The 22,006-nt window shown below is 37.8% G+C and overlaps 1 long non-coding RNA gene across 1 annotated transcript in view; it reads right to left on the bottom strand.

The window, feature by feature from the left end:
* Positions 1 to 4: 4 nt before the first annotated feature.
* The window catches only part of LOC307000489, a 69,100-nt gene continuing 47,098 nt past the window's right edge, over positions 5 to 22,006 (bottom strand). The window contains exon 4 of the long non-coding RNA XR_013798044.1: positions 5 to 2,282. This is a non-coding gene — a long non-coding RNA (uncharacterized lncRNA). The remainder of the gene's footprint in view (positions 2,283 to 22,006) is intronic.

Below are 22,006 nucleotides of genomic sequence, written 5' to 3'. Positions count from 1 at the left end.
CAAATTGGGGCATGGTATTCAAATTGATGACACCAAAGACCAGAAGAACAGAAACACACAAATGGATTTGTACAATGATTTACACAGAAATTCGCTCTGCTAGTGTTTCATGAATAGGTCCGTTGTGAGTAAACTGTCCTCTTAAATTGAACGCTTTCATTTGTTTATTTTTGGAAACAGATGTACGCAGAAATTTGTTTGTCTTGTGTGTTTGTCACACACACACGCGCACACACACACACACACACACACACACACACACACACAGGCCATTTTAATAGGTACACCTGTTCAACTGCTCGTTAAGGCAAATATCTACTCAGCCAATCACACGGCAGTATTTCAATGCATTTATACATGTAGACATGGGCAGTTTCTCAATTCCAAGAACGCAAAGAACGGAATTGCATTCTCGTTGAGACCGGTCTTACCAGGCGTCCTTAAAAGAACGAACGCGGACAGACGCGCGCATACAGAACCCATCTGTGTGAGAATTGAGATGTGCCGCGATCTTGCTGATTAACTGACCATCTCAGCAAACAGCGATTAACGACCAAAGCACGCTTAATACAATATAACATCACAAACAAATGTCACAAACTATTAAACATTTCTCTCGTATTATTATAGACATTGTTTTCATATAAGTTTTTATCTTTTTTATTTTACCGTGTGTATTTATGAAAATTAGTAGCCTGTTTTACTGCTTTGTCATTGTTAAGATTATTTTTAGTATGCCAATAAAAATACTGCTGATTTCTTAAGGTCTGTATCACTTTATTAAAATTAAGCAAAAGAGACTGACAAATGTTTACTTCCACGAGCTGTTACGTATCTCGAGTTTGCAGTAGGAATCTCTTAAGTGAGAACTAGAAGTTTAAAGCTTACAGACTTCCGTACCGTACCTAGACTGCCCGCAGCGTCTTCTAGGATTTTTAACGGTTCGTTTCTCTCAAGTCTGCATTCGATGAATCCTGGATATCAATAACACATCCGGGGCACTTTCATGTGTCCTCTGTAATTGAGTTCTTGAGTATTGGAATCGAACTTCGACGGTTGATGATGACAAAGTACGAGAACACAAGAAAACAAGATCGCTGAAAAACGCATATTAAGAAAGATGATCTGCTGAACTTTAAACAGCATCAGAATTGAAAAGAAATGTGATTTAAGTGACTTTGAACGTGGCATGGTTGTTGGTGCCAGACGGACTAGTCTGAATATTTCAGAAACTGCTGATCTAGGGGATTTACACACACAAACATCTCTAGGATTTCCAGAGAATGGTCCAAAAATTAGAAAATTAGTGAGTGACAGTTCTGTGAGAAAAAATGCCTTGTTGCTGCCAGAGTTCAGAGGAGAATGGCCAGACTGGATCAAGCTGATAGAAAGGCAACAGTAACTCAAATAACCACTCATTACAATCGAGGTCTGCAGAAGAGCATCTCTGAATGCACAACACGTCCATTCTTCGTACCTCGCTTAATATATCTGAGATTCTTTGACATGCCAGATCTTCTACTCATGATAACTGATCTTTGGATAAGTCTTTGGATAATCTTTGGTTCTTCAAAAGAACTTGGATTTGATTAAAATATCTGGATTAAGTTGCCTGAGATTACTACACGTTATTGTGTAAATTGGAAAGGGCAGATATATCGATACTTGTTCAGCAATGCAGCGATTGGCTGGTGGCAAGACAGCAACGTAATGACATGCCTGGGAGATGGGGGGGATGCTGTCCTTCTGGCAGTCTGAGTACCATTGTGGAGAGGAAGGATGTCTTCCTCCTCTTGGCCCTCCCCCTATTCCCCTTACAAGCTCCATGTGTTTGTCTTCTGCATTTTTCATTGGCTGCGTGCTTTCATATTATCATGTTTTGTGTGGATATGCAGTTGGCCAGTGCTCTCATTGGCTGTGTATTTGTGTCTTGTTTTTTTAGGCACATGGCTTTTGATCATGTTCGCTTGACCATGTGCTCTTGTTATTGTTTTGTTTGGTGTTTCTTTGTTTCTTTGTCCCATGTGCTCTGCTGTCCATTGTAGTAAACCCGCCCTTCTTGTTATCTGATTATTGGTTTATTTGCCCCACCTGTCCTCCCTTGTTACCCGTCTTATTTGCTCCCTATTTATTCTCCTTGTATTTGCAGTCTTGTGGCAGTTAATTGTCTAATGTTTCCCGTTGGGTGTTGCCAGTGTGCCTTGCCTGTTCCAGTCCTGCCGTGTCCTGTCCAGCTGCCGGTCATGAATCGTCTTCATGAATCCATGTCAATCTTATCTGAACTGGTAGACAAAATAATAATAATAATTAAATAAAGATCAAAGAGCAAACAAATAATTTAAACCATAAACAACAAAGCCATGTAATATTAGTAACATTTGAGGCAAAAATGTCCCCAGCTACACAGAACTCCCTTAAATGTGTGGTTAATTAGAGACAGAATTTTACTTAGGGAAAAAATGCCGTCTGCTGCAGATATGGTAGTGTAGACTTTCCTCACCCTTGCAGCAATGATTTGGTCTGAACTGAATGTGCTTGTTATAAAGCAGGTGGGTGTTTCTTAAACTAAAGGAATCTTTTTTATTATTAAAACTAACAGAACAGAACTTTGCTTTTCTTTTTGTTATATGAAAGTCATATTAAAAGTGCTTAAAAGTTTCATCATTTACTTTTGCAACTCTTCAAATTTACTTTTATATAGTATAGACTTTAATCTCACACCAAACGTTCATTCCTAAATTTAGGATATCTATCTTATATTTAACTATAAAACAAAGTATAAAATAGTTACAATTTGTGATATCTATGGTCTCAAGTATTAGCCAACACTCATCACAAAAGTATCGACGTCTTCCCCCTAAGACTGTCAGCCCAACCTTTGTATGGACATACTCTTCCTTGTTTTCTTGCTAATAGATGATTATTGAGAGGCTACATCTGTCTGAGTGTGAAGAAATGATGATATACAGCTAAACTTGAGACTAAAATGAGCCATGGCTTGGGCTCATTGACAGTTGGACCTCAGATTTATCAACATTCCCTCCAACCCCTTCACAATTACTGCCTAAATTGTTTAGCAGAACGAGTTAGACTGACTGAGCCAGGATTAAATATGAAAATAAATGTAATACACTGGTGTCACACAGGTGGATCATCCCAGCAGGAATTCCTACACAGTTCCAGATGGCCAGAGCGCTATAACGTCCCTATTGTTATTTACAGTGCAAGTCTGCTCAGCGACGTTGGTTGATCTTTGTCATTTGTTACATGTTATGACACCTGTTGAGATTATCATGAATATGCTTTGAACAGCTAATCTGCCCCCATCACACCCTCCACTGAGTTTTGAGTCAACATACAATTGTCATAATAACATAAAATAACTGCATGTGAAATATGACGATCAATTTAATATCAGGGTATGAACATTTACGAGTGTCGTATGACATTATCATGTCAGTTTCTCTGCTTGTTCTTCCACCATTTAGGTCTCATCATAGATGCTGAGAGCATCTGGCAAAACCAATATAAATACGGGAACTGCAAAAATAAGACAAATCAAACAGACTAAAGAAAACTGTATTTCCCTTGCCAGTGTTGTACAAGTGATAACAGGAGAAGAAATATGCACACGCTTGTCTTTGTGTACAAATGAATAATCAAGGGCGATTCTGATGTGCCATCCAATGACTTCATCCACAGATCAAACAGAGCAGTGTAAATATGCAGAACAGGTTTGAGATACAAATAAAATAATGTACCCCATCAAGGTGCAAAATTAATGCATTTGAGGAGAGGAGAAGAGTGTCTTAGTCTAGCATATCTTGTCGAGTCATAGCCAATGCTGTCATAAATAGCCTGTGCATAGCACTTCATATTTTAGAACCTAGAAACTTCATTTGAGCTTGATTTTGGTAAAACGTTTATAATACAATGGCACATGCAAGTCTGACCATATATAAAGCCACAATATCAACTTTTAAAAATATGTTTTTTTTTTTTTCATTTCCTGAAAAGTAGCTGTTTTGGACTTCCAAGGGTTTTGCCTGACAGAGACGATATATATACATATATATATATAATTTTTTAAGGGAATATGGACCCAATTATTAATTTTGAAGGTTTTGGAGGTGAATGTGACAGTTAAGTTAATGAACTTTAAATAAATGTCTATCAGACACAGACTCTATCAGACATCTCCTATCAGAACTACGCCATAAAATGGTGAGAACTGAGACTCAAAAAACATCAAATGAAGCCTTAACATCGAGAGCTACTCTAAATACTGAGCAGAAGAAAGAATATACATTTGTTTTGAGATGCTCGGGAATGAATAATCTAATCACGTTTGCTGGCAGTTCCTTCATGCAAGCATTTTTTAGATTAAATGATTTCCAGTAAACATTTAAACACATTACATTATAATTTGCACACATCAGTAGTCAGAAAGCGAGAGAGAAACGAAGAGAGAAGAACCAAAAAATTAACAAGATTTTACCCCTCCATTCCTGTTCAAATGTATTTATTTCTGCACTCTTTTTTACAGATACAGAACCGTGTGATTTGAAAAATTTCCCGCATCTTTGAACATCCTCACCTCTCCGATAATAGAATGCATGAATCTTCCTCCGAGTGGAGTTACTAAACAACAACAGAAAAGCAGTTGATGTATTTATCCTAGTCTCTCCATTGCAGTATCACTAAGATTGTGTTTTGTATGCGCACAGACACACACCAAAGAGAAAGAAAATCCGAGTTGTGATCCATGACTATATCCTAAGTCTTTAGGCAGATGTCAAGGCCTAAGAAGTTAGCAGGGATTATCTAATAAAAACAGATAATATATGGTTGTGTGAAGATATTAACGTGCCAATATCTGGTATAAAAACATGACATGTAGAGACCCCACTGACACACACCATGCGCACAATGCCTGATGTTCAAAAGGAGCTGCACACACGCATCCAGATCAGAATCTCATAGAATGTTGGATATGCTTGACATGACAGACGAGTACAGTCACAGACGCATCTTCCACCTGCTCACGTTCACCTTCACAACAAGAAAAACAAAAAAATAATAAAAGACTTGCTGCATTTTGACATGACATGCATTGCAAGTATATCGCGGACAACCAGAAAGAGGCCTCAGTTGCCTCAGTCATTGTAAATTGAAATACCGAGTTAGACTCCAGAGGCTGAGTGCAAAATGACATTTTCAGCCATCTAGAGACTTCTGCAATGTAAAGATCCTATTGGGAGAATAAGTGATGGTAAACTTTTTTCTCCTTGATGCTTGTCTCATTGTGTCCTCCTATGTTTGCTTACTAAGGGATAGACTTGACATTTCAATATAGACAAAGTGCCTCGGGGGGGAAACAGAAAGTGAGATGAGATATTTTAACTTATCCGAAACTCAAGTGATATTTCCCGATATTAGGGTCAATGACAAATTAGAGTCTGATGAAGAAAAGGAATATATATATACACACACACACACACACACAGATATTACACACAATACATCTCACACACACACACACACACACATATATTACACACAATACATCTTACACACACACAACTTGAGGCTGCATTTATTTGATAATATTTGATATGTAATATTGTAAATTATTATTACAAATTAAAATAGAAAAGATAGATAGAAAATACTTTCCAAATATTTTAAAATGTATTTTAGAATACCATTCCAATTCCTTCAGAATTCAATCTAATAAGCTGCTAAATATTTTTTTATAATTATAATAAACTGATTTTTATTTTTATCTAAATAACAATTTATTTAAAATATAAATATTTCACATTAGAAAATGTATTTATTGTGACTTTTTTAGCAATTTAATGTGTCCTTACTGAAAAATGTACAATAATGTACGGTAGTATTACCCAGCCAGACTTTTTTTTTATTATTATTAAAAAAATTATTACAAAATTATTAAAATTCAGAAATTAAAAACATTCTCATCATATACAAAATGTATTTAGGTCAATTTAGGAACAAATTACATGTTTACTGATTTACTAAATACTACAAATTAATATATCTAGAAACAAATGAACAATGTTATTGACCTATTAATCTTTATTTGTGCTACACTCTATAAAAAAAAGGCTGTGTTGTTTCAACCCATATGTGGGTCAAATATGTACAAAACCCAACCGTTGGTATACATCTTTTAATTACATTTTTAAACCCAATGGTTTGGGTTTGTCCATATATGACCCAAACATGGGTTGAAACCACCCAGCATTTAGAGGTAAGAAGCCACAAGTGTTCTTCAGAGACGACTCCGAGTAGGGGGGTCTAAAAATCTCTTGGTCTAAACCATGTTTCCTGATACACAGTGTGAGGCGAGACAGAGGCAGCAAGACATCAGTTAAATTCAACTCAGATTTGACAGGATGCGTTTAGAATGAACGCGGGGGGCGCAAGCTTGACTTGTTCCGACTGTTGGGTCGCCACGTCCGTCATGGCTGGCCTGGGGTGAGTTAATCGGTTTCTCTCTAAGCACTGCTGCCTGAGGCGGTGGACCGAGAAAGTACAGCCACCATTTTCTCAATTTCACACCCGCTCTGCTTTAGAATACTGGACTGCGTGAGAAAATCCATATTTTCTCTATGACTAATTTTAATTACAGCCATCCAGACAGACTCTATTGTCTACAGCGCACAAAGAATAGGTGTTTAATCCAGCATTACAGCATGCAAAATATCACCCAAGTTCTTGTAATCTTGGCCGTTTACCAACATTGAGCCTAAACAGACATGACGAAGGATTTGACGATTGACAAGCTGCTAAGAGAACAAATACTACTGCTTTGCTAAGATAGGCAGCAAAATATGATGCATTGGCATACCCCACTCAAATCAGTTTAGTTTTTGTTTTCATCCTGAACAGCATAAAAAATAATAAAAACAAAACCATTCTGGTGTTTACCAATCCAAACCAGATTACAAGTATACTTGTTCATTTTAATTATTCATTCATTCCTCGTGTAGAACTGTGACCTTCACCATGCAGTGAATTGAATCAGTGGTTTTAGATATATTTGCGGAAATAAAATGTGTGCAGTAAGAAAAGGTTTGTGTACTGTAAAGCCCAAATTTGTGTATAAATTAGTTCAAATGGATAATAAGAAAACTGATAATTAATGATAGCATCTATCTCAATAAACCACATAATATATAGCTCATCTTGACGGCTGTCTTTCAATGAACAATTTAAAAACCACGAAAGATGGATGGGCATAACATAGCACATAGGCTTTGTCCTACAGCCACTATTCAGATTTAGACACATTTATGGCCTCATGTCAGTGGGGAAGGCCTGATGGGCTGAACAATAGCAGAAGTTTCCAGACAAGTCTCTCACCACCTTATCAGGCTTGAGACTGACAAACAGCTCTTGTCAAAATGTTAGTGGTTAATGTGATTCTAGGTGGCAGATATACTAGCGTGGCAGCCTTGTGCGTGCAGGTTAAGTTGTGTTGTAGTAAGGCTGGTCATCTTCAATGGGACACCGAGGATCAATCTTCTTTATGTGGATGCCACATGGCCGTTTAACAGGCTTCAAACTGGGCCCCATGCTCCAATTCAGCAGTTGTCTGACAACACGCAAAGATATGACAATCTGTGAAATGGAGTATAGGCTGTAAAAGGTCTCCATAAATGGTATAACTGTCAAAACAATCCAATATTGTTTTAACCAAATGTTGAATTTAATTGAAAGCGATTTATATTGCAGAAAAACAAAATTGCACAATGTTTTTTCCAATATCGTGCAGCCCTACTCTAAAGTCACGTTTGAGGGCGAGAGGTTTTGCAAGATTTCCTGTGTTCACAGTTGGGAGTTGTTTGTGAATGAAATATTTTAGTGTGTGGCATGCTGTCTTGGTCACATTGCGGCATTCCACTCACTATACTACAGGAACACAAATCTGATGAGATTTTAAAAATCTTTAGTGTGGGCCAGCGGAAGGAGATCGCTTTCAAACCTGTGCCGTCTAGTGGCCATCAAACCAAACACTTGTTCTGTTTAAACCTTGAGCACTGAGGTGAGACATACTATACATTAGTACCTGTAGATGTGCAGACTAAGGGTTTGGAACTGTGGCGTTCCAGACTATTAGATGCTTTATGGCCACAAGGTAAAATTGTCAAAGGTTGAGCAAGAGAAGAAATATGTCTTTTGTTTGTTTGTGTGTGTGTGTGTGGGGTGGGGTCCTGGAGGGAGGAATAGAAAGTGGGTGGAAAAGGACTGTAAGAGATAGAAAGAAATTACTCAAGGGAGAGATGGGATGCAAATGTCTATCTAGGTGGGTTTAATAGTTTATGCATCTGCAGCTCTTTACTTTAGATCAATTTGATGGCCGTACCCTGAGCCACTTGTAAAACATGCCACAGGCCCTCGATGGTGAGAGATTTGTTTACCTCAAAATGTATTCAACGCCTAAACAAAAGAGGGTTAAGAAAATGGAGTAGAGTAATTGCAACACTTTTAAATAGCTTTTGCCTGCACTTTGGACACTTCTTGAAAGAGCTCGATTATTCCTGGAATCCATAAAGCTGTAAATTTTAGACATGCATAAATTGGTCCACTTCATCCTAAAATGCACAGGGTGGCAGTGCCAAACAGGGCTGGAGTCTTCATATGCCATCTTGATGGGGATTAAGGGCAAACACCTGAAGTCAACAGGGGCTTAGCTATAATTTGTTAGGTTTAATCAGTTTTTTTCAGGCTGTTTACTGAAGATCACTTGAGGACAAAGCATAATGTGGTACACCAAGCTGGAGAAGCTGGCAAGCACAAAGTAAAAAGGGAATGATAAAAAAAGACACGGCAGAAAAAAATGGGGGTAAAGCAGGATAGATTGAAGTATCCATTTAAGGGGACAACCACTGAGATAGTTGGCAACTCGCCGACTGAAGCCTTTTTGTCCTAACTTGAGTTGACAATACGAAATTTAAATTTACTATACTTGCATTCGGAATGCTTTACTGGCTCTGAAATCTTATATTTAGACTGCTCAATAATTAATATTCTGAGAAAACAGAAAGTGTAAATTCAACTCATGAATTTATAAAACACGAAATGCATATTTATATAATCCCATCCAAATGTATTACATGCTGTTTTGGTACGAGTACACAAATAATGTCTTTCCCAGATTGATTTTGAGAGTTTTATTTATTCCAAGACTGCTGTCATTTCCCAGAACACAGCATGGTTCCAGAGCTTGTTCCTCTGAGCCAGTAAAGCCCCCTACTTCTTTGACAACGCTTTACATGATGAAGTTGAGTCAGGGAGTGCTTCTGTTCACCGGTTACTCAGAAAAGCTCTAAATGAGACACTTCCCTGTCACCAGGGATGCAGGCAAACACCCAGCTCCACCAAATATCAGAGTGGACTCTGCGACAAAGCAGATTCAAATAACCTATCAAAGCTCAGACCAACAAGGACACTTACGCAGATCCGCAACTTGACATTTAAGTCTCAACAATCCGATCTCATAAGCTGTATGGCAGAAACAGCATCTGAGATATGTTACCCATGAATTGTCACAATGGGTAGCCTACACTTGTGGCTTTGTTAATGAAAAATCATACTATCACAGAAAATGTCAATGGTGGCATGCAGAGTTTTTGAAATAAGGCCTTAATCACTATAGACACTGGGGTGAACAAGTCTACTCAAATCCAAATAAGAGGTTGTCATGCTACAACATGGCTACCATTCCTGTCTCTCATGTAAGAACAAAAAACAACAACAAAAAAACACATTAGCTGATTCTAACTTTTCTTACCAGTTTATCATCTCCAAAATATAAAAATCTTTTTATTTTTATAGTTTTTTTCCAAACTCATAAACACTTTTTTTTTTTTTTTTTACATAGAAAAACAGTTTGTCATTTCTGAAAACCAAATTTTTTTGTTTTGTTAAAATATCAGGAATGGGGAGAGAACGTTGTGCTTGGTACGGTTTTCATCTTCAAACCAAACTTGGGTCTTCAGCCGACAAAGTTTAAATCCCGCGCTTCCCATAATGATTAGCCTATACATTAGGTCTTTTGTGGATGTTCGAACGCGTTCGACCACATGAGCATTTACACTATGGAAGCAATTTGGTCGAATACATTTGTCACCTGGAAGTGGTTGAAAAGTGGACAAGCTCAAAATGTTTTAGATAATGTTTACACCTGTATTTAGTGTCGTCCACTTGTGATCCGATCGATCCAAAACGCATCTAAATACCAGGTGTAAACAGGGCCTAAGAGACTTTCTTAAAAAACAGACAAAAAAATATTCTATGACAACTTTTTTGAAAGGTATAATTACAATATGGCTTGAGATGGCACAATGCAATTAATTTTTTGTCTAAAATTACACCAATATGGCTTTTTGAACTGCTGATTAACCTTAAGTTTGGTTCCCACCTAATTCTAAATATGCACATCATGCAGTAAAGCCTTGCTTTCTAAGATAAGTGAAAGACTGTTTTTGCTGTTTTACTGTATGTATTAAATAAAAAATAAATCAACTCTATTTTAAGTATGATGCAATTGAATAAGCTACAAACAAATCACATCTCTGCACTAGAAACAACTTGACTTGTTTTTCTCCAAACCCACATGCAAAAAAAAAAAAAAAGGGACAACAGTATCAATATGTCTGAATCTGCAAATCAAAAATACTTGATCGAGTTTGAAAAGGATATTCATTTGGAGTCCTTTCATTAATATGATTTCTGATTTTTGAGTCGGTTTAGAAATGCATTTATATGTATGCGTTTGTGAGTAATAGTGAGTATTACTTAGTTTGTATGCTGGGCAGGATGTCAGTCTGTCATATTTGTGTATAAGAGGAAGGGAAAGCCCTTATGGGGAATGAGTGGTTAAAATAGAGACAGAGACTGTGTGTGTATGTGTGTACTGGTAAAGTGGCAGTGGTGGCAGAAGGATGAAAATTGATTTATTGCAGCAGTGATGAGGAGCGGCGTGCGGGCGGCTCTGGGGAAGCGGACTGCGGCAAAATAAAACAGCGCTTTTGATAGTAATTGCTGTGGGGGTCCCAGAGGACCTGCTAACATCGGCCAAATTTATGCATCTCTGACATACAACCCCTCTCTAATTTTGCTTCTCTAAAGTTAGTGCCCGAGACTCGGTATTTGCCCACACTTCTCTCTCCTCAACTTCTCCCTGTCATTACCAGTGTCAGTGTTTTCCCAAGGAATTTTTTCAGGGGGGGTGGTAGACCCCCCGAAACTACTAGTGTCGCGGATACGTGGTGTAAAATTTTTAGTAATCAAAAAGGATGTCTAATTAATTTAAATCATGAAACATTCCATTTCTTTTAAAAACATTTTTAAAAATACATAAATAAAAAAAAATTTTCACAGAAATTCAGTATTATTTTTCTGGTAATCAAATGAAGACATAAAACAATAATGTTTTTTTTTTTTATCATATACAATTTTTGTCAAACAACGTGCTGCACAATGAGCTTTACTGTTCAAATGAAAACATGGATGAAAAATTGATTATTCCTTAAAAAAATTAAGTTTTGATGATAATTTATTTGTATTTGTGTTAGTATAATTATTCCATTGAGACCTATCTAAATTCTACTGTACAACAGTAATATATTTCTGTCAAGTTAAACCGAACTTTTATTTTGCCGGGTTGCCCTGAAGACCTTTGAGTTTCTTTGTGTTTGACATGATGATAGTTTTTCTCAAATGAAGCGGTTAAATGCTTACGAAGTGACTTTCAGAGCGGGTCTGGAGGTGAAGTTCATGTATTATTGTGTGTCCTCATATAAGCAAAAAAACAGCAGGAGCGTCACACACTTCAGTCTGTGCGTCGTCTGATGACCATTCATTCACACAGATCATGCAGGATTCGTATTTAGTCTTTTGTGGTTTAATATTCACACACGTCTCTATCGCGGTTTGATTTCAAGTGTACTGAACTGATTTTTTGTTTATTCAGCAAAACATTTACAAATTCTGTTTTTATTACTGGATTCCGCGATTCTGTCCGTGTTTTCTGCATCGCGAAAATCATAGCCGCTAAAGTATGGAGCTTGCGCATCCGTATGTGTATATATATATAAATAATTAATCCCGATTAATCTCATCCAAAATAAAAGTTTGTGTTTACATAATAAATATGTGTGTGTATAATTATATATATATATATATATATATATATATATATATAATATATACAGTATATACAAACACATGCTTGTATATATTTAAGAAATATTTGCATGTATATATTGTATATAGATTTTTATACAATTTATATTATATAAATATTTTACATACAGTATAAATAACTATTTTTTCTACATGCACGTGTATGCATTTATAGACAGAATAATTATACACAGTACACACACATTTATAATGTAAACACAAACTTTTATTTTGGATGTAATTAATCGCGATTAATCGTTTCACAGCCCATATATATATGAATATATAAATACATAAAATGGTAGGGGAAACATTGCAGCGTGAGTGAGGAAAAGAGCTTTACTCCAATATAATACTGTTGTAGTCCGTTTAAGCCATCCTAGGTGTATATGAGTTACTTTCGCGGCAGTACAGTTGTTCACATTGAGTTGAGTTCCAGCGGAAGGGTGACCTCTGACCCGACGTAAGAAGTAGGACGAAGTTCCTCTTCTCTTTTATCAAAATAATTTTTCTTTCAAACTTCTGTTTTTAGACTTCTAATTCATGACTGGCATTTTGTTTTGCTCTATCCTCTGGGCTTCCGCGTTCATCAATTCTCACCTTAGCTTATTTATGGATACGTCAAACATCCTATGTGATTACAAGCCAGTGATTACAGTTTATTTCTAAGTTTTAAATATTTATATTTTTCTTACAAAAGATAATTGCCTCACTTCAGAAAGCATTTTTGAACCCACTGGAGTCTTATGGATTACTTTTTATGATGCATGGATGCGCTTTTTGGAGCTTCAAAAACTCAGGCACTATTCAATGCCATTACAAACCTGGGAAGAGCCAGGATATTATTTAATATTACCCTGATTATGTATGCCTGAAAAAAGAAACTCATATACACCTGGGATGGTTTGAGGTTAAATTAGTAAATTATGGGATAATTTCAATTTTCAACTATTCTTTTAATGCATTAACTAACATTTGTTACAGTATTTATTAATCTTTGTTAACATTAGGTTGAAAATACAACTGTTAGTTAGCTCAGGTCAATTCAATAATATAAACAGATTCAACTTTTGATTTGAATAATGTATTAGTACATTTTCAAATTAATATTAATTAAAATAAATAAAAGTATTTTTCATATGTTAGTTGTGAACTAATATACACAAATGGAACCCTACTGCAAAGTGTTTCCACTCATTTAATTAACATATTTGTAATATTTTTTATTTATTTGTATATTTTTTATATTATAAAAGGCATATAATACAGAATTTATTGATCTAGGTTAATGTTCATTAATGCATATAATAAGGTATTTATGACATTTCAAGTTTTAAAAATGTACACAAATGAATTATGATAGACATTAACTAAAGGGTTAGTGGTGGACCTGCGTGTACAGTAGACACGACCCCAACGCATGATGTAGTCAGCCGTATCCGTGCCGTATCCAGATCAGATGGAGGACCTGCGCCTAGACACAGGCACATCCCTGAAGTGTCAGTAAAGGTTGTGTCCTGTGAAGGCCTCATCGACACGACAGCCATCGGCACTGATCCTCAACAAACCCGACTACCGGTGTGATGACTCCGATCTTCAACCAGATGGAACTGGATAATATTCTGAATGTTCCAATTCAATCTGACTTGTGACCTGTAATGCTGCCTGAATCATAATCATACACTGTTCGTTCGTTGGCCATAGAAGAATTGGCTCCCCGACTGAGCCTGGTTTCTCCCAAGTTTTTTTTTTCTCCATTCTGCCACGTGATTGAGTTTTGGTTCCTTGCCACTGTCGCCTTTTTCGCCTTTATTCGCCTTTGTCGAATTAAATTTGAATTTGTCATAAATTCTTGTCTGGTTATTACTAGTACATGTTTTCACAAAGCTTCTCCACCCACACACATCACCACCAGAGACATAACTACTGTAAATATTTAATGCTCCATAAGAATATAAGTTATTTTCCAGTGTAACTGAAATCTTGAGGTTATAAAATACAATGGACATTGCATTGCTGCCTTGGGCATTGAGGAGCTCAAGCATGGCAGACCTCAGAATCGTTAAGAAGGGTGAGTACATTTTTGGCTGAACTGTTCCTTCAAGTACAGTAGTGTTACCAAAATATAATTACAATTTGTTAGTTCATGATATCTAAAGCAATCACTTATGTAAACCTTATAGTAAAGAGTTAATATTAAACTGTTGTCATTGCTGTCTATTCAGAATAAGCATGGCTCCTTTACAAAATATAATTTAACTGGCATAATTAATGTTACGCTATCAGCGCCTGCTTTTTGCCACTGAAAATGGAGATGTATTTTTATTGATCAAGGTAGTGGTAAATCAAATGATGGTGGAGAGCGCTATAAAAGTGCATTTATTCAGACTCGCTGGGTAGTCTTTCATCATTTTAAAGAGCTAATTCAGCTGTCGGGGGTCACAGTGTTGGAGCTGTACAGCCCTGATAAAAATATGCCAGATTGGGGAAGTCAAATTATGTGCAGCACTTACTTGTTGATTAACTTGTTCCCTTGATCACATAACCAACCAGTCAGCTGTGGCTCTTCTGTTTGATGAGAGTTAAGAGTGGCCTTTTTACATTCCCTGTCTCTCACTATAACACACTTTCCCTTGGGAAAAACAAAACACGTATGAAGAAACTTTGCACTTTTTGCCATGGCCTTGTTTAAATGCGATCCTTTGTCACCATTTTATTGAAACACCCCCTAATGTACAATCAATCCATTTTCACGCTTTAACAGTTTAGTTGCAATAACAAACACTCTTTTTAACAGTAAACAGTGAAATGAGCTACTTTCCACTAACAAACATGCTGAGTTGTTGTAAAAGATTCTGCCAGCTGCCAGCAACACACACAACCATAAAGAACTGCAAAGACAGAAGAAGAAAACCTGCCCGCAGGCTGCAGTTTGGAAAAACAAAAATGAATCTAATCAAAATGAGAATATGACTCGTTAGCAAAATTACCAAGCTGGGGGCTATGGCTGTTTCCCTCATATCACGGCAGTGTAATCCGTGTCTCTATTCAAATAACTAGAGATGGGGGTGAGAATATTTTTACAATACAGCAATTAAAAGATAATGACTAATTAACCGTCATTCTTAAGTAATTGGCAAGAGATTATTAAGCATAACAAGTGACCAAGATGATCCATGTATGAAATGTTACATTGTGGTAATGTCAAAGAATTTAAATGGCACATTCAAAATATTTTTATATTAATATCTGACTGTGCGGCTGGGTCAGGGACACTTTTGACCCTGTGGATATACATGCATCACAGGAGACTTCTGTCATTATTAATCTGAACCAAACGTAATTTTTACATATTTAAAATTACGCCTTGTGTTTAACAACATTCTGTTGTGGAAAAGATGGTGATGGAAATTATCTTTTAAAACATAAAAAAAATTTAAAAAATTCATACCTACCCCTATTTTGTTTTATTTAGCAAGGGCACATTAGATTGATTAAAGGTGTCTTTTGATAACTTTTTCATGTTTTCCTTTTTATTTACTGTGTAATGTACTATATCTGTTTCCGCAAACATATGACACTACGTCATAATTTAAAATATTAGCATAATGGCCGCACAAAGCCAAACGCAAAGAGAGAAGATGAGGCTTCGGTGAATTGTAGTGTAGTGCGAAAGCAAATCGTCTTTATTTGGCCTTCCGAAAAGGAATGAAATTAGGAATCAGATGTTAAGATTTATTTACTGTATAACGCTGTTCCTGCAGTAAAACCCAAAAGTTAGCTTGTCCACAGCGCATTTTACAGAGGGCAGCTTACTGAACCTGGGAAAGTACATTACTGTAAAACATTTTGCTAAAGTCATGCTTGCAAATTTGGTTCTGATCGGTCGCTTGATTATCCGCATTTTCAGAATCCGCCTTCAGACTCGAACTGATATGGTAAAACATTATTAACATTATTAACTGTGTGTTAACAGCCATGGAAGCTGAAGCTCGAGATTATGGTAAGGGACGTTTCATTTCCAACAAATGCTTGAGGTGTTTGACCAATCACAACGCACTGTGTATGTTGGCCAATCAGAGCACTCAGAGCTTTTCGGAAGGAGAGGCTTTGTAGCAGGGCTCTCAAGTCTCACGCATTGGGTGTGAGACACACACATTTCAACCCGTTCACACGCTCACACGCCACACCTTGTATTTCTCACGCTGAGGAGTAAGGGATAACTTGTCCCGCTATACAATTAATGGACGAGGCGCAGGCAAACGGAGGTACAGCTCCCCAGTACCAGCAGCACTCATGCAGCCCAAGACCATGATGCTACCACCACCATGCTTGCCTGTAGGCAAGACACAATTTTCTTGGAACTCCTCACCAGGGCATCGCCATACTTTCTAGACACCATCTGAGCCAAACAAGTTTATCTTAGTATCATCAGACCACAGGACATGGTTCCAGTAATTCATGCTCTTGTAGAGGTTGCTTTTAGCCAACTGTTTGTGGGCTTTCTGAATCTCTCGAGTTATACAGAGTTAAATGCCAGCTACCAGCAAATCAGAAATTAGAATAAGTCGTTTCCGCTAGGGGTGCACCGAAATTTTGGTCGCCGAAAATGGCATTATCGGTTTCGGGCCGAAATATAAAAAAGCCAGCCGAAAATGTCAACCGAAAATTAATGTCAACCGCGCACCTCCCATCCGCGCGCAAGCGCATGGGTTTCACTCACGGTCGAGCTGTTATCACTCATCACCCACCCCTCGCTCCCCTCCGTGCTCAAGCAGGTTTCACTCACGGTCGAGCTGTTTGCACGCGTCTGCAAAGATTAAGCATGTCAGCGGTATGGAAGTATTTTAAAGTTTCAGATGAGGACGACCAGCACCGCCGCTCCCACCACGCGCTGTGCGTAGGGCACCAAGAGCTGAGGGGGCACCAAAAAAATTGCGTAATGAAAAATCAATAATTATAATGCCGATATTATTTCAGTATAGAAATACAGACATCCCAAGTCTCCCGGAAGTTCCGGGAGTATCCCGCATATTGATAGCGGCTCACTGATGCCCGCGAATTAGTTAAAATCTCCGGAATCTAGAGCGAATGTGCCCGCGAGACCGAGACAGTGCTCCAAACCGTGTAGCGCATGCATGGCAGAGAGGGAGAGAGAGCAAGAGACCGCGCGCGTGTGCCTCATGAAGCGCATGTAATATTATATAATATATAAAATATTTTAGGTTTTGTTATGTAACTGTTAGTGGTAATAAAAGTTTGATGATTATTCTATTGTTTGTGATTTTTCATTTCAGATCCATTAAAAATTAAGCAATATAAATTATATTAAAGTTTTTAAAAGAAGCCATTTTCGGCTACAGTTTCGGTTTTCGGCCAAGTGCATCCAAAATTTTCGGTATCGGTTTCGGCCCAGAATTTTCATTTCAGTGCATCACTAGTTTCCGGGGTAAATTACGTGTTCCCGCTGCAAGCACGTTCGTTACTAGGCAACACACAGAGTGGAAGTTGGAAGTTGGAAGAGCAAGATCTGATGAATGCAGTTTGCGGTAGGAAGTAGGAACCTCTTTATTTTTATATTTATTTTTTTAGCATTTTGATTTTAGTATTCCTGGACAAAATCCCTTGCCTGTGATCAAGACAGTGAGAGCTGATGTTGAGGAGTATAGCCACATTTGTGCTAAATTATTTTTTATGCAGTCAAAAACTCTTCAACTGCTTTTAAAGGGGTCATCGGATGCAACATTTTGTATATAAATGTGTCTTTTCAGTGTGTGGACACACCATACAATCAAAAAATCCACAAATTTTTAAAAAAATGTATCCTCAAAAAGCCAAAAAGTTGTTGCTCATTATCATTTAAAGAGACATGCATCGAACAGATTCGCTGTGAACAGAGCTGTTCTTGAGGAGTTAAAAAGGGTGTTTTACACAACCATTGAGGAATTTTAACCAAAGTATGATACAAACTTTACATGAAGACCCTAAAGCTTGTGATCAAAAACTTGTGATCAAAATTGTGACTTGACTAATCTTCCATGCCGATTGCTTGTCTAATGACCAATTTTGACATGACTTTGGATGAGCTGGGGTATTGCTCACATGTTGTATCGACTGCTATTATGGATCTTTTGTCATTTTTGTAGGGTTTTTTATTGCATGAAAAAAAATTAGAGGCATTCTTCAGAATCTGTCCTTTCATATTAAATGGAAGAAATAGAGTCATGCAGGTCTGAATCGATGAGTAAATGATAGGAGTTTTTTATTTTTATTTTGGGTGACCTATACCTTTAAGGAACACTGTCTGCTGCAGAGACGTGATGAAATGCAGACAGTCTGAGGGAAAATAGTCAAGATGGCTAATTCAGCAACATCATGATGACTCATAGAAAACCAGGCTTCAATAATTGATGTTCCTCTCCTCTATAATCAGCGAACTGTGGGGAATCAGATGCCTGAGAGTGGGAAACTAAATAAAAAGTCTATATGTGTGTGTGTTGCATTAATGCCGTGAAGGGGGGGAGAGAGAGAGAGAGAGAGAGAGAGAGAGAGAGAGAGAGAGAGAGAGAGAGAGAGAGAGAGAGAGAGAGAGAGAGAGAGAGAGAGAGAGAGAGAGAGAGAGAGAGGGAGGGGGAGAGAGGGAGGGGAGAGAGAGAGAGAGAGAGAGAGAGAGAGAGAGAGAGAGAGAGAGAGAGAGAGAGAGAGAGAGAGAGAGAGAGAGAGAGAGAGAGAGAGACTGTGATGGTGTTAGTGAACCAGCACTATAGCCAAGATTTGACAAATGTCTACAACAAAGTGCTTAGAGGAAGATTTATCCCTTCAACATCTCCACATCTAATAAAAGTTCAGCAAACTCCTACGACTCATACATCATGGGTCAAAATCGAAAGCGCACAGGAATTTGTTGTGTCTGTGAAGCATGATACATCATGACACCTTTGTAAAAACATCAACCAAATGTAGAGAAACAAGTTCCGAGCTTTGGTTTCTGAGATGTAAAACTTGGATTACTAAGGTTTCGCTTCTGTTCAGGGCCAAACGGGTACTGAGGCATTAGATCCTTTAGTTAGTGGTTTAAAATTCAGGTGTGAGGGTAATGCCAGCGTAAGCCAGTACTGCTCAGTGCCTGTCCATCAGCTTGCCAGCAGCCAGGCAGCCAGCATCAGTATTCTGGGCAGAGGCCTGCCTGTCAGGCTTTATTAGGGAGCTTAACTGGGGCACTGCCACTCCAGCAAACTTAGGGTTCTGTCACCTAGCAAACACGCGTGAACCACAAGCCACATTATCTCTGTAAACGAAAGACTCAGTGCTCTGTGAGCAAAGCTGCTGGAAAACAAAGCAAAAATGTAAGGTTAGTTTGGGCTGGGCGGTATGATGATATATATATATCGTGGTGACAACATAGTAGGGCTTTTCACACTTGAAATAATTAACCCTGTGTTAACAGAATCCTGGGTTATCTTGCTTCACATTTCACATTCACGTGCTGTGCGTCAGGTGCAGAAGCTGGCTTAAAAAATCAGACGCATGAGTGCTGCCAGCATTGCTTTAGAGGTTGCAGAAGCGGAAGGTCAGCTTGTTAGTGCCACACACTGCAACAAGTCGGTTTGCATGTCCGTCGTCCCAGAAGGAACCCTCTTCTGAAGCTGGCTCACCAGAAAGCCCGCATACAGTTGGCTAAAAGCAACCTGTACAAGAGCATGAATTACTGGAACCATGTCCTGTGGTCTGATGATACTAAGATAAACTTGTTTTGCTCAGATGGTGTCCAGAATGTGCAGCGATGCCCTGGTGAGGAGTACCAAGAAAATTGTGTCTTGCCTACAGGCAAGCATGGTGGTGGTAGCATCATGGTCTGGGGCTGGATGAGTGCTGCTGGTACTGTGGAGCTGAGATTTATTGAGGGAAACATGGATTCCAACATTCTGAAGCAGAACATGATGCCCTCCCTTCAGAAACTGGGCCGAACGGCATGATAACGACCCCAAACACACCATAAAGATGACAACTGCCTTGCTGAGGAAGCTGAAGTTGAAGGTGATGGAGTGGCCAAGTATGTCTCCAGACCTGAACCCTATTGAGCACCTGTGGGTCATGGAAGGTGGAGAAGCGCCATGTGTCTAACATCCAGCAGCTCCATGATGTCATTATGGAGGAGTGGAAGAGGATCCCGGCAACAACCTGTGCAGGTATCCAAGTTTCATTTCTATAGTATTGTCACTTGAGAATATACTAAAATGTTTTCTGAAATGTGAAGGGTGTATTCACTTTTGTGAGATACTATATATATATATATATAAATAATTAGTGAAATACTGTAAAATAAAAAAAATTTATCACAGTGCCCACCCTTAAGGATAGTGAAGACAAAGATGCTCTTTAGTTTCTCCAAAAGTCACCACAGACTGCACTTATAAAACACTTGATGGGGAAGAAACAATGTCTGCAAATTGCCCATTCACTTTGTCATAACCTTGACTGCATGCATTAATTTCCTCCATAAGCAATTTTTTGGAAGAGAATGGGTGTGTGGGGGGGGTTACCGTTTTCCAGCTAATCATGCTACCAATGTTTAGCCTTGCACATAACACATTGATTATCCACAAAAAGTTGCCATGTTGAGAGGAGGAATAGGGGATAGGTATTTCACTGTTGCCAAGCAACAGTGATTCAGACTAACTGGTGGTGGCAGAGCAGCAGTTCTATTAATGAGAGTAAACTTCATACAACACAAGGGTTCAGCAAAAAGGACACGGTCGTGGCATAATAGGGTTGCATTTTCCATCCGCTACCCGTATCCCCCAAAAGAAAATATAGTAGGAAAACAAATAGCTTTAGGCTATATTGTTTGTACAGCTTTGGTGTGTGTGTGTGTATGGGGTAGAAAGATGATGTTCGTCTGGGTTTGCATCCCCTTCTCCCAGAGTAGTCAAAGACAAGGACTTTGCTTTGTGACGATGTTTATGCATCATTTACCCAATTTCTTTCTTCCTTCTGCATCTCTAGATTAAGGTCTCCACCTAGTGACAGTTCCTCAATGCAGCCAAGAGAAGCTTTTCTGCTCCTCGGGAAGTGCAACGTGTTAATTATACAAAAGAAAACGGAAGCATGGAGAGAGCTTATCGTGGTGCTGTACATTTCAGGGAATACTAAAAGATGCTTGTGTTATTCTTAAAGTTCATTTTCAATTTCTGTCTCTCTTGCAACACCAAATAAACTGCTAAAATAATGACCATTTTAATTGTCAATGGCATGCATTATAAGACTGTGCATAATTATAAAAAATAATAATACTTAAACAAAAAAAGAAAACAAGCAACAATCTTTTTAAAAGCAGGTTTAAACCACAAGTGGACGTTCTTAAAAATGAATGTTGATTCATACGTTAAATAAATAAAAAAAACGTTATGCCATGTTTAAGAAAATATTCAGAAATCATGTAATTCACCATTTTTACTGTATTTTTTATTAAATAAACATTTTGGTGAGAATATGAGGTGAGTATCCTTGGTGAGTATAAAAGACTTTAAAAAAATGTAGAACATTTTAAACTACCATATCTGTGTCAGTATAAGTATATACAGTATAATGTTTTGAAGTAAAAAAGTGTTTTTTAAAACAAATATCATTTCGTTTTTGGGAGCCATGCCTTTTGACATCCCTTTCTTGATATGACATTCTCATGATTTTTCAACTGCATAATATGAACTGCATTTTTACTATATTTCTGAATAAATTCATACATTCATGGCACGTCATTGGCCTGTAAACTAATTTAATGAACACT

Source organism: Phoxinus phoxinus, assembly GCF_949152265.1.
Source record: "Phoxinus phoxinus genome assembly, chromosome: 6".
Taxonomy (NCBI): Eukaryota; Metazoa; Chordata; class Actinopteri; order Cypriniformes; family Leuciscidae; genus Phoxinus; species Phoxinus phoxinus.
The sequence above is the reverse complement of the archived record's forward strand: the minus strand, read 5'-3'. Positions and strand labels throughout refer to the sequence as shown.